A 12,500-nucleotide genomic window follows, 5' to 3' on the forward strand; every position below is an offset into this window, starting at 1 on the left:
GGCATGGGGGGTTGTGTGGTGTGGTGTGCTGCGGGGATGGGGTACCAGGAGGCCGGGGAACATTTTCAACACTTTGGGCTATTCTTTTTAAACACTTTAGCCTTTTTTTCCCTCTCCCACCCACAATCCCTCCTGCTGCGGGGATGGAGAACCAGGGGCCTGGGTGACATCCTCAGGCGGGGATGGGGTACCAGGAGGCCGGGGAACATTTTCAACACTTTGGGGCATTTTCAAACACTTTGCTCTTTTTTTCCCTCTCCCACCCACAATCCCTCCTCCTGCGGGGATGGAGAACCAGGGGCCTGGGTGACATCCTCATGCGGGGATGGGGTACCAGGAGGCCGGGGAACATTTTCAACACTTTGGGGCATTTTTAAACACTTTAGCCTTTTTTTCCCTCTCCCACCCACAATCCCTCCTCCTGCGGGGATGGAGAACCAGGGGCCTGGGTGACATCCTCATGCGGGGATGGGCTACCAGGAGGCTGGGGAACATTTTCAACACTTTGGGGCATTTTTAAACACTTTGCTCTTTTTTTTCCCTCTCCCACCCACAATCCCTCCTCCTGCGGGGATGGAGAACCAGGGGCCTGGGTGACATCCTCATGCGGGGATGGGGTACCAGGAGGCCGGGGAACATTTTCAACACTTTGGGGCATTTTTAAACACTTTAGCCTTTTTTTCCCTCTCCCACCCACAATCCCTCCTCCTGCGGGGATGGAGAACCAGGGGCCTGGGTGACATCCTCATGCGGGGATGGGGTACCAGGAGGCCGGGGAACATTTTCAACACTTTGGGGCATTTTTAAACACTTTGCTCTTTTTTTCCCCTCTCCCAACCAGGGGGCCTGGGGAGCCTCCTCCTGCGGGGATGGGGAACCAGGGGCCTGGGGAACATTTTCAACACTTTGGGGCATTTTTAAACACTTTGCTCTTTTTTTCCCCTCTCCCAACCAGGGGGCCTGGGGAGCCTCCTCCTGCGGGGATGGGGAACCAGGGGCCTGGGGAACATTTTCAACACTTTGGGGCATTTTTAAACACTTTGCTCTTTTTTTCCCCTCTCCCAACCAGGGGGCCTGGGGAGCCTCCTCCTGCGGGGATGGGGAACCAGGGGCCTGGGGAACATTTTCAACACTTTGGGGCATTTTTAAACACTTTGCTCTTTTTCCCCCTCTCCCAACCAGGGGGCCTGGGGAGCCTCCTCCTGCGGGGATGGGGAACCAGGGGCCTGGGGAACATTTTCAACACTTTGGGGCATTTTTAAACACTTTGCTCTTTTTTTCCCCTCTCCCAACCAGGGGGCCTGGGGAGCCTCCTCCTGCGGGGATGGGGAACCAGGGGCCTGGGGAACATTTTCAACACTTTGGGGCATTTTTAAACACTTTGCTCTTTTTCCCCCTCTCCCAACCAGGGGGCCTGGGGAGCCTCCTCCTGCGGGGATGGGGAACCAGGGGCCTGGGGAACATTTTCAACACTTTGGGGCATTTTTAAACACTTTGCTCTTTTTTTCCCCTCTCCCAACCAGGGGGCCTGGGGAGCCTCCTCCTGCGGGGATGGGGAACCAGGGGCCTGGGGAACATTTTCAACACTTTGGGGCATTTTTAAACACTTTGCTCTTTTTTTTCCCTCTCCCAACCAGGGGGCCTGGGGAGCCTCCTCCTGCGGGGATGGGGAACCAGGGGCCTGGGGAACATTTTCAACACTTTGGGGCATTTTTAAACACTTTGCTCTTTATCCCCCTCTCCCAACCAGGGGGCCTGGGGAGCCTCCTCCTGCGGGGATGGGGAACCAGGGGCCTGGGGAACATTTTCAACACTTTGGGGCATTTTTAAACACTTTGCTCTTTTTTTCCCCTCTCCCAACCAGGGGGCCTGGGGAGCCTCCTCCTGCGGGGATGGGGAACCAGGGGCCTGGGGAACATTTTCAACACTTTGGGGCATTTTTAAACACTTTGCTCTTTTTCCCCCTCTCCCAACCAGGGGGCCTGGGGAGCCTCCTCCTGCGGGGATGGGGAACCAGGGGCCTGGGGAACATTTTCAACACTTTGGGGCATTTTTAAACACTTTGCTCTTTTTCCCCCTCTCCCAACCAGGGGGCCTGGGGAGCCTCCTCCTGCGGGGATGGGGAACCAGGGGCCTGGGGAACATTTTCAACACTTTGGGGCATTTTTAAACACTTTGCTCTTTTTCCCCCTCTCCCAACCAGGGGCCTGGGGAGCCTCCTCCTGCGGGCATGGAGAACCAGGGGGCCTGGGGAGCCTCCTCCTGCGGGGATGGGGAACCAGGGGCCTGGGGGGCCTCCTCCTGCGGGGATGGAGAACCAGGGGGCCTGGGGAGCCTCCTCCTGCGGGCATAGAGAACCAGGGGGCCTGGGGAGCCTCCTCCTGCGGGCATGGGGAACCAGGGGGCCTGGGGAGCCTCCTCCTGCGGTGATGGGGAACCATTGGGCCTGGGGAGCCTCCTCCTGCACCAGGGGGCCTGGGGAGCCTCCTCCTGCGGGGATGGGGAACCAGGGGGCCTGGGGAGCCTCCTCCTGCGGGGATGGAGAACCAGGGGGCCTGGGGAGCCTCCTCCTGCGGTCATGGAGAACCAGGGGGCCTGGGGAGCCTCCTCCTGCGGGCATGGAGAACCAGGGGCCTGGGGAGCCTCCTCATGCGGGGATGGAGAACCAGGGGGCCTGGGGAGCCTCCTCCTGCGGGCATGGAGAACCAGGGGGCCTGGGGAGCCTCCTCCTGCGGGGATGGGGAACCAGGGGCCTGGGGGGCCTCCTCCTGCGGGGATGGAGAACCAGGGGGCCTGGGGAGCCTCCTCCTGCGGGGATGGAGAACCAGGGGGCCTGGGGAGCCTCCTCCTGCGGGGATGGAGAACCAGGGGGCCTGGGGAGCCTCCTCCTGCGGGGATGGAGAACCAGGGGGCCTGGGGAGCCTCCTCCTGCGGGGATGGAGAACCAGGGGGCCTGGGGAGCCTCCTCCTGCGGGCATGGAGAACCAGGGGGCCTGGGGAGCCTCCTCCTGCGGGGATGGAGAACCAGGGCGCCTGGGGAGCCTCCTCCTGCGGGGATGGGGAACCAGGGGGCCTGGGGAGCCTCCTCCTGCACCAGGGGGCCTGGGGAGCCTCCTCCTGCGGGGATGGGGAACCAGGGGGCCTGGGGAGCCTCCTCCTGCGGTGATGGGGAACCATGGGGCCTGGGGAGCCTCCTCCTGCGGGGATGGGGAACCAGGGGGCCTGGGGAGCCTCCTCCTGCGGGCATGGAGAACCAGGGGGCCTGGGGAGCCTCCTCCTGCGGGGATGGGGAACCAGGGGGCCTGGGGAGCCTCCTCCTGCACCAGGGGGCCTGGGGAGCCTCCTCCTGCGGGGATGGGGAACCAGGGGGCCTGGGGAGCCTCCTCCTGCGGTGATGGGGAACCATGGGGCCTGGGGAGCCTCCTCCTGCGGGGATGGGGAACCAGGGGGCCTGGGGAGCCTCCTCCTGCGGTGATGGGGAACCATGGGGCCTGGGGAGCCTCCTCCTGCGGGGATGGAGAAGCAGGGGGCCTGGGGAGCCTCCTCCTGCGGGCATAGAGAACCAGGGGGCCTGGGGAGCCTCCTCCTGCGGGCATGGGGAACCAGGGGGCCTGGGGAGCCTCCTCCTGCGGTGATGGGGAACCATTGGGCCTGGGGAGCCTCCTCCTGCACCAGGGGGCCTGGGGAGCCTCCTCCTGCGGGGATGGGGAACCAGGGGGCCTGGGGAGCCTCCTCCTGCGGGGATGGGGAACCAGGGGCCTGGGGAGCCTCCTCCTGCACCAGGGGGCCTGGGGAGCCTCCTCCTGCACCAGGGGGCCTGGGGAGCCTCCTCCTGCGGGGATGGGGAACCAGGGGGCCTGGGGAGCCTCCTCCTGCGGGGATGGGGAACCAGGGGCCTGGGGAACATTTTCAACACTTTGGGGCATTTCACAAGCGCTTCCCTCGCTTACGGCCACACCACCCTGAATGAGCCCGATCTCGTCTGATCTCGGAAGCCAAGCAGGGTCGGGCCCAGTTAGTACTTGGATGGGAGACCGCCTGGGAATACTGGGTGCTGTAAGCATTTTTTTTTGCCATTATTTGTGGGTAGAAAAGTGAGAAAAGTGACCTAAAATAGAACCGGGACTAGGCGGCAGTTCCCCCCACCAGGCGGCGGCATTTGGGGCATTATTTGTGGGTAAGAAAGTGAGAAAAGTGACCTAAAATAGAACCGGGACTAGGCGGCAGTTCCCCCCACCAGGCGGCGGCATTTGGGGCATTATTTGTGGGTCAGAAAGTGAGAAAAGTGACCTAAAATAGAACCGGGACTAGGCGGCAGTTCCCCCCACCAGGCGGCGGCATTTGAGGCATTATTTGTGGGTCAGAAAGTGAGAAAAGTGACCTAAAATAGAACCGGGACTAGGCGGCAGTTCCCCCCACCAGGCGGCGGCATTTGGGGCATTATTTGTGGGTCAGAAAGTGAGAAAAGTGACCTAAAATAGAACCGGGACTAGGCGGCAGTTCCCCCCACCAGGCGGCGGCATTTGGGGCATTATTTGTGGGTCAGAAAGTGAGAAAAGTGACCTAAAATAGAACCGGGACTAGGCGGCAGTTCCCCCCACCAGGCGGCGGCATTTGAGGCATTATTTGTGGGTCAGAAAGTGAGAAAAGTGACCTAAAATAGAACCGGGACTAGGCGGCAGTTCCCCCCACCAGGCGGCGGCATTTGGGGCATTATTTGTGGGTCAGAAAGTGAGAAAAGTGACCTAAAATAGAACCGGGACTAGGCGGCAGTTCCCCCCACCAGGCGGCGGCATTTGGGGCATTATTTGTGGGTCAGAAAGTGAGAAAAGGGACCTAAAATAGAACCGGGACTAGGCGGCAGTTCCCCCCACCAGGCGGCGGCATTTGGGGCATTATTTGTGGGTCAGAAAGTGAGAAAAGTGACCTAAAATAGAACCGGGACTAGGCGGCAGTTCCCCCCACCAGGCGGCGGCATTTGGGGCATTATTTGTGGGTCAGAAAGTGAGAAAAGTGACCTAAAATAGAACCGGGACTAGGCGGCAGTTCCCCCCACCAGGCGGCGGCATTTGGGGCATTATTTGTGGGTCAGAAAGTGAGAAAAGTGACCTAAAATAGAACCGGGACTAGGCGGCAGTTCCCCCCACCAGGCGGCGGCATTTGGGGCATTATTTGTGGGTCAGAAAGTGAGAAAAGTGACCTAAAATAGAACCGGGACTAGGCGGCAGTTCCCCCCACCAGGCGGCGGCATTTGGGGCATTATTTGTGGGTCAGAAAGTGAGAAAAGTGACCTAAAATAGAACCGGTGCAGGCGGCATGTTCCCCCACCAGATGGCGGCATTTGGGGACCCGTAGTGTGGGCAGAAAACTCACCAAAGTGACTTAAAATAGAACCGGTGCAGGCGGCATGTTCCCCCACCAGATGGCGGCATTTGGGGACCCGTAGTGTGGGTAGAAAACTCACCAAAGTGACTTAAAATAGAACCGGTGCAGGCGGCATGTTCCCCCACCAGATGGCGGCATTTGGGGACCCGTAGTGTGGGTAGAAAACTCACCAAAGTGACTTAAAATAGAACCGGTGCAGGCGGCATGTTCCCCCACCAGATGGCGGCATTTGGGGACCCGTAGTGTGGGCAGAAAACTCACCAAAGTGACTTAAAATAGAACCGGTGCAGGCGGCATGTTCCCCCACCAGATGGCGGCATTTGGGGAGCCGTAGTGTGGGCAGAAAACTCACCAAAGTGACTTAAAATAGAACCGGTGCAGGCGGCATGTTCCCCCACCAGATGGCGGCATTTGGGGACCCGTAGTGTGGGCAGAAAACTCACCAAAGTGACTTAAAATAGAACCGGTGCAGGCGGCATGTTCCCCCACCAGATGGCGGCATTTGGGGAGCCGTAGTGTGGGCAGAAAACTCACCAAAGTGACTTAAAATAGAACCGGTGCAGGCGGCATGTTCCCCCACCAGATGGCGGCATTTGGGGACCCGTAGTGTGGGCAGAAAACTCACCAAAGTGACTTAAAATAGAACCGGTGCAGGCGGCATGTTCCCCCACCAGATGGCGGCATTTGGGGACATGCAGTGTGGGTAGAAAACTCACCAAAGTGTCCTAAAATAGAACCGGGACCAGGGGGCCTCTTCCCCCACCAGGTGGCGGGCTTGGGGGGCTTGGTTTCCGGGTAGAAAACTCACCAAAGTGTCCTAAAATAGAACCGGGACCAGGGGGCATGCTCCCCCACCAGGCGGCGGGCTTGGGGGGCTTGGTTTGCGGGTAGAAAACTCACCAAAGTGACCTAAAATAGAACCGGGCTAGGCGGCATGTTCCCCCACCAGGCGGCGGGCTTGGGGGGCTTGGTTTGCGGGTAGAAAACTCACCAAAGTGTCCTAAAATAGAACCGGGACCAGGGGGCATGTTCCCCCACCAGGCGGCGGGCTTGGGGGGCTTGGTTTGCGGGTAGAAAACTCACCAAAGTGTCCTAAAATAGAACCGGGACCAGGGGGCATGTTCCCCCACCAGGCGGCGGGCTTGGGGGGCTTGGTTTGCGGGTAGAAAACTCACCAAAGTGTCCTAAAATAGAACCGGGACCAGGGGGCCTCTTCCCCCACCAGGCGGCGGGCTTGGGGGGCTTGGTTTGCGGGTAGAAAACTCACCAAAGTGACCTAAAATAGAACCGGGACCAGGGGGCCTCTTCCCCCACCAGGCGGCGGGCTTGGGGGGCTTGGTTTGCGGGTAGAAAACTCACCAAAGTGACCTAAAATAGAACCGGGCTAGGCGGCATGTTCCCCCACCAGGCGGCGGGCTTGGGGGGCTTGGTTTGCGGGTAGAAAACTCACCAAAGTGTCCTAAAATAGAACCGGGACCAGGGGGCATGTTCCCCCACCAGGCGGCGGGCTTGGGGGGCTTGGTTTGCGGGTAGAAAACTCACCAAAGTGTCCTAAAATAGAACCGGGACCAGGGGGCATCTTCCCCCACCAGGCGGCGGGCTTGGGGGGCTTGGTTTGCGGGTAGAAAACTCACCAAAGTGTCCTAAAATAGAACCGGGACCAGGGGGCCTCTTCCCCCACCAGGCGGCGGGCTTGGGGGGCTTGGTTTGCGGGTAGAAAACTCACCAAAGTATCGGCAAAATAGAACCAGGGAAGGGGGGGATGTCGGTCACAAGGTGCCCGAGTCAGAGAACCAGGAAAACGGACATAAATCCAGAAAACCTCGGTGTCTGACTGCTCCTCAAAAAGTGGTCTTTTTGATGTCACGAGCGCAACCACCTAGAGGTTAATGGGGAGGGATGGTGTGAGCGCAAACGGATTTTTCCTAAGTGTGACTGCTCCTCAAAAAGTGGTCTTTTTGATGTCACGAGCGCAACCACCTAGAGGTTAATGGGGAGGGATGGTGTGAGCGCAAACGGATTTTTCCTAAGTGTGACTGCTCCTCAAAAAGTGGTCTTTTTGATGTCACGAGCGCAACCACCTAGAGGTTAATAGGGAGCGAGTACAACAGGGGAGGGAGTGAATGGGCTCGGACTGTGGCCGAGCCTGGTGCCTCAAAATCGGACAAGGTTGGACTGGAAGCCCGCTGAGAACTCTGGTTCTTTTGCCAGACGAAACGAATTTTTTCCGAGTGTGACTGCTCTGCAAAAAGTGGTCTTTTTGATGTCACGAGCGCAACCACCTAGAGGTTAATGGGGAGGGAGTGGAAAAAACGACAAAGTGTTGAGCTCCGGACCGGGATGGCGGGCGACTCGAGCGGTCATGCCCGACTTTGAGACACTTTGTCGCGGTCATGCGAGCGACCTCCACTGCTCCCCGGAGGTGCCCCGGACCGGGTTGGCGGGTGACTCGAGCGGTCGTGCCCGACTTTGAGACACTTTGTCGCGGTCATGCGGGCGTCCTCCGCCGGTCCCCGGAGGTGCCCCGGACCGGGTTGGCGGGTGACTCGAGCGGTCATGCCCGACTTTGAGACACTTTGTCGCGGTCATGCGGGCGTCCTCCGCCGGTCCCTGGAGGTGCCCCGGACCGGGTTGGCGGGTGACTCGAACGGTCATGCCCGACTTTGAGACACTTTGTCGCGGTCATGCGGGCGTCCTCCGCCGGTCCCTGGAGGTGCCCCGGACCGGGTTGGCGGGTGACTCGAGCGGTCGTGCCCGACTTTGAGACACTTTGTCGCGGTCATGCGGGCATCCTCCGCCGGTCCCTGGAGGTGCCCCGGACCGGGTTGGCGGGTGACTCGAGCGGTCGTGCCCGACTTTGAGACACTTTGTCGCGGTCATGCGAGCGACCTCCGCCGGTCCCCGGAGGTGCCCCGGACCGGGTTGGCGGGTGACTCGAACGGTCGTGCCCGACTTTGAGACACTTTGTCGCGGTCATGCGGGCGTCCTCCGCCGGTCCCTGGAGGTGCCCCGGACCGGGTTGGCGGGTGACTCGAGCGGTCGTGCCCGACTTTGAGACACTTTGTCGCGGGCATGCGGGCGTCCTCCGCCGGTCCCTGGAGGTGCCCCGGACCGGGTTGGCGGGTGACTCGAGCGGTCATGCCCGACTTTGAGACACTTTGTCGCGGTCATGCGGGCGTCCTCCGCCGGTCCCTGGAGGTGCCCCGGACCGGGTTGGCGGGTGACTCGAGCGGTCGTGCCCGACTTTGAGACACTTTGTCGCGGTCATGCGGGCGTCCTCCGCCGGTCCCTGGAGGTGCCCCGGACCGGGTTGGCGGGTGACTCGAGCGGTCGTGCCCGACTTTGAGACACTTTGTCGCGGTCATGCGGGCGTCCTCCGCCGGTCCCTGGAGGTGCCCCGGACCGGGTTGGCGGGTGACTCGAGCGGTCGTGCCCGACTTTGAGACACTTTGTCGCGGTCATGCGGGCGTCCTCCGCCGGTCCCTGGAGGTGCCCCGGACCGGGTTGGCGGGTGACTCAAGCGGTCATGCCCGACTTTGAGACACTTTGCCGCGGTCATGCGGGCGACCTCCGCCGGTCCCTGGAGGTGCCCCGGACCGGGTTGGCGGGTGACTCGAGCGGTCGTGCCCGACTTTGAGACACTTTGCCGCGGTCATGCGGGCGACCTCCGCCGGTCCCTGGATGGCGGGCTCCAGTGAGGTCGGCGGGGGAAGGCTCGGGCTGAGGCCGACTTCGGTGCCTCAAAGTCGGACAAGGTTGGATTGGAAGTCCGCTGTGTTGAGGACCAGTGGCATTCGGCGGTGGAACGCTCAGAACTTGGCCGACATCGGTGCCTCAACGTCGGACAAGGTTGGAGTGGATGACCGCTGATAACTCTGGTTCTTTTGCCAGACGAAAGAAATTTTTCCCGAGTGTGACTGCTCTGAAAAAAGTGGTCTTTTTGATGTCACGAGCGCAACCACCTAGAGGTTAATAGGGAGGCACCATAACAGGAGAGGGAGTGAAAAGGCTCGGAGGGTGGCCGAGCCTGGTGCCTCAAAATCGGACAAGGTTGGAGTGGATGACCGCTGAAAACTCTGGTTCTTTTGCCAGACGAAAGAAATTTTTCCCGAGTGTGACTGCTCTGAAAAAAGTGGTCTTTTTGATGTCACGAGCGCAACCACCTAGAGGTTAATAGGGAGGCACCATAACAGGAGAGGGAGTGAAAAGGCTCGGAGGGTGGCCGAGCCTGGTGCCTCAAAATCGGACAAGGTTGGAGTGGATGACCGCTGAAAACTCTGGTTCTTTTGCCAGACGAAAGAAATTTTTTCCGAGTGTGACTGCTCTGCAAAAAGTGGTCTTTTTGATGTCACGAGCGCAACCACCTAGAGGTTAATAGGGAGGCACCATAACAGGAGAGGGAGTGAAAAGGCTCGGACGGTGGCCGAGCCTGGTGCCTCAAAATCGGACAAGGTTGGAGTGGATGACCGCTGAAAACTCTGGTTCTTTTGCCAGACGAAAGAAATTTTTTCCGAGTGTGACTGCTCTGCAAAAAGTGGTCTTTTTGATGTCACGAGCGCAACCACCTAGAGGTTAATAGGGAGGCACCATAACAGGAGAGGGAGTGAAAAGGCTCGGAGGGTGGCCGAGCCTGGTGCCTCAAAATCGGACAAGGTTGGAGTGGATGACCGCTGAAAACTCTGGTTCTTTTGCCTGACGAAAGAAATTTTTTTCCGAGTGTGACTGCTCTGCAAAAAGTGGTCTTTTTGATGTCACGAGCGCAACCACCTAGAGGTTAATAGGGAGGCACCATAACAGGAGAGGGAGTGAAAAGGCTCGGAGGGTGGCCGAGCCTGGTGCCTCAAAGTCGGACAAGGTTGGAGTGGATGACCGCTGAAAACTCTGGTTCTTTTGCCAGACGAAAGAAATTTTTTCCGAGTGTGACTGCTCTGCAAAAAGTGGTCTTTTTGATGTCACGAGCGCAACCACCTAGAGGTTAATAGGGAGGCACCATAACAGGAGAGGGAGTGAAAAGGCTCGGAGGGTGGCCGAGCCTGGTGCCTCAAAATCGGACAAGGTTGGAGTGGATGACCGCTGAACACTCTGGTTCTTTTGCCAGACGAAAGAAATTTTTTCCGAGTGTGACTGCTCTGCAAAAAGTGGTCTTTTTGATGTCACGAGCGCAACCACCTAGAGGTTAATAGGGAGGCACCATAACAGGAGAGGGAGTGAAAAGGCTCGGAGGGTGGCCGAGCCTGGTGCCTCAAAATCGGACAAGGTTGGAGTGGATGGCCGCTGAAAACTCTGGTTCTTTTGCCTGACGAAAGAAATTTTTTCCGAGTGTGACTGCTCTGCAAAAAGTGGTCTTTTTGATGTCACGAGCGCAACCACCTAGAGGTTAATAGGGAGGCACCATAACAGGAGAGGGAAGGAAAAGGCTCGGAGGGTGGCCGAGCCTGGTGCCTCAAAATCGGACAAGGTTGGAGTGGATGACCGCTGAAAACTCTGGTTCTTTTGCCTGACGAAAGAAATTTTTTCCGAGTGTGACTGCTCTGCAAAAAGTGGTCTTTTTGATGTCACGAGCGCAACCACCTAGAGGTTAATAGGGAGGCACCATAACAGGAGAGGGAGTGAAAAGGCTCGGAGGGTGGCCGAGCCTGGTGCCTCAAAGTCGGACAAGGTTGGAGTGGATGGCCGCGGAGAACTCTGGTTCTTTTGCCTGACGAAAGAAATTTTTTCCGAGTGTGACTGCTCCTCAAAAAGTGGTCTTTTTGATGTCACGAGCGCAACCACCTAGAGGTTAATAGGGAGGCACCATAACAGGAGAGGGAGTGAAAAGGCTCGGAGGGTGGCCGAGCCTGGTGCCTCAAAGTCGGACAAGGTTGGAGTGGATGGCCGCGGAGAACTCTGGTTCTTTTGCCTGACGAAATAAATTTTTTCCGAGTGTGACTGCTCTGCAAAAAGTGGTCTTTTTGATGTCACGAGCGCAACCACCTAGAGGTTAATAGGGAGGCACCATAACAGGAGAGGGAAGGAAAAGGCTCGGAGGGTGGCCGAGCCTGGTGCCTCAAAGTCGGACAAGGTTGGAGTGGATGGCCGCGGAGAACTCTGGTTCTTTTGCCTGACGAAAGAAATTTTTTCCGAGTGTGACTGCTCCTCAAAAAGTGGTCTTTTTGATGTCACGAGCGCAACCACCTAGAGGTTAATAGGGAGGCACCATAACAGGAGAGGGAAGGAAAAGGCTCGGAGGGTGGCCGAGCCTGGTGCCTCAAAGTCGGACAAGGTTGGAGTGGATGGACGCGGAGTACTCTGGTTCTTTTGCCTGACGAAAGAAATTTTTTCCGAGTGTGACTGCTCTTCAAAAAGTGGTCTTTTTGATGTCACGAGCGCAACCACCTAGAGGTTAATAGGGAGGCACCATAACAGGAGAGGGAAGGAAAAGGCTCGGAGGGTGGCCGAGCCTGGTGCCTCAAAGTCGGACAAGGTTGGAGTGGATGGCCGCGGAGAACTCTGGTTCTTTTGCCTGACGAAAGAAATTTTTTCCGAGTGTGACTGCTCCTCAAAAAGTGGTCTTTTTGATGTCACGAGCGCAACCACCTAGAGGTTAATAGGGAGGCACCATAACAGGAGAGGGAAGGAAAAGGCTCGGAGGGTGGCCGAGCCTGGTGCCTCAAAGTCGGACAAGGTTGGAGTGGATGGCCGCGGAGAACTCTGGTTCTTTTGCCTGACGAAAGAAATTTTTTCCGAGTGTGACTGCTCTTCAAAAAGTGGTCTTTTTGATGTCACGAGCGCAACCACCTAGAGGTTAATAGGAGCGAAGGATACTTGGACAGAGTATCGAGCTCCAGCGCAGGCGGCGGGGAAAGAGCTCAGGCTCAAGCCGACCTTCGCGCGTCATGGACGCACTGTGATACCACCTACACCGATGACCGATCTGCCAACGTGACCCGCCATCGGAGGGCCCCCACCCATTGCGGGCGGACGGTTCCTCCGGACTTAGCGGGTCCGATCAAGCGTTGTGGCTTGCCACCTCTGCCGAAACCTCCAGTGAGACCGAGGCGTCCCGTCTGACCCAGTGGTTCTACACGCGCGCCTTCGCCGCCGTCCCCTTGGCCGTTAACTCGGCCTCGCGGTGA

General features: G+C 58.5%; 1 non-coding gene across 1 annotated transcript; it reads left to right on the forward strand.

Moving 5' to 3' along the window:
- Positions 1–3,944: 3,944 nt before the first annotated feature.
- LOC148058476 (5S ribosomal RNA) lies at positions 3,945–4,063 on the forward strand. The gene has a single exon (XR_015709792.1). It is a non-coding gene; the product is annotated as a 5S ribosomal RNA (ribosomal RNA).
- The last annotated feature ends 8,437 nt before the right edge of the window (positions 4,064–12,500 follow it).

The sequence above is a fragment of the Callionymus lyra genome, unplaced genomic scaffold, assembly GCF_982586985.1.
Source record: "Callionymus lyra unplaced genomic scaffold, fCalLyr1.hap1.1 HAP1_SCAFFOLD_77, whole genome shotgun sequence".
NCBI classification, from domain to species: Eukaryota; Metazoa; Chordata; class Actinopteri; order Syngnathiformes; family Callionymidae; genus Callionymus; species Callionymus lyra.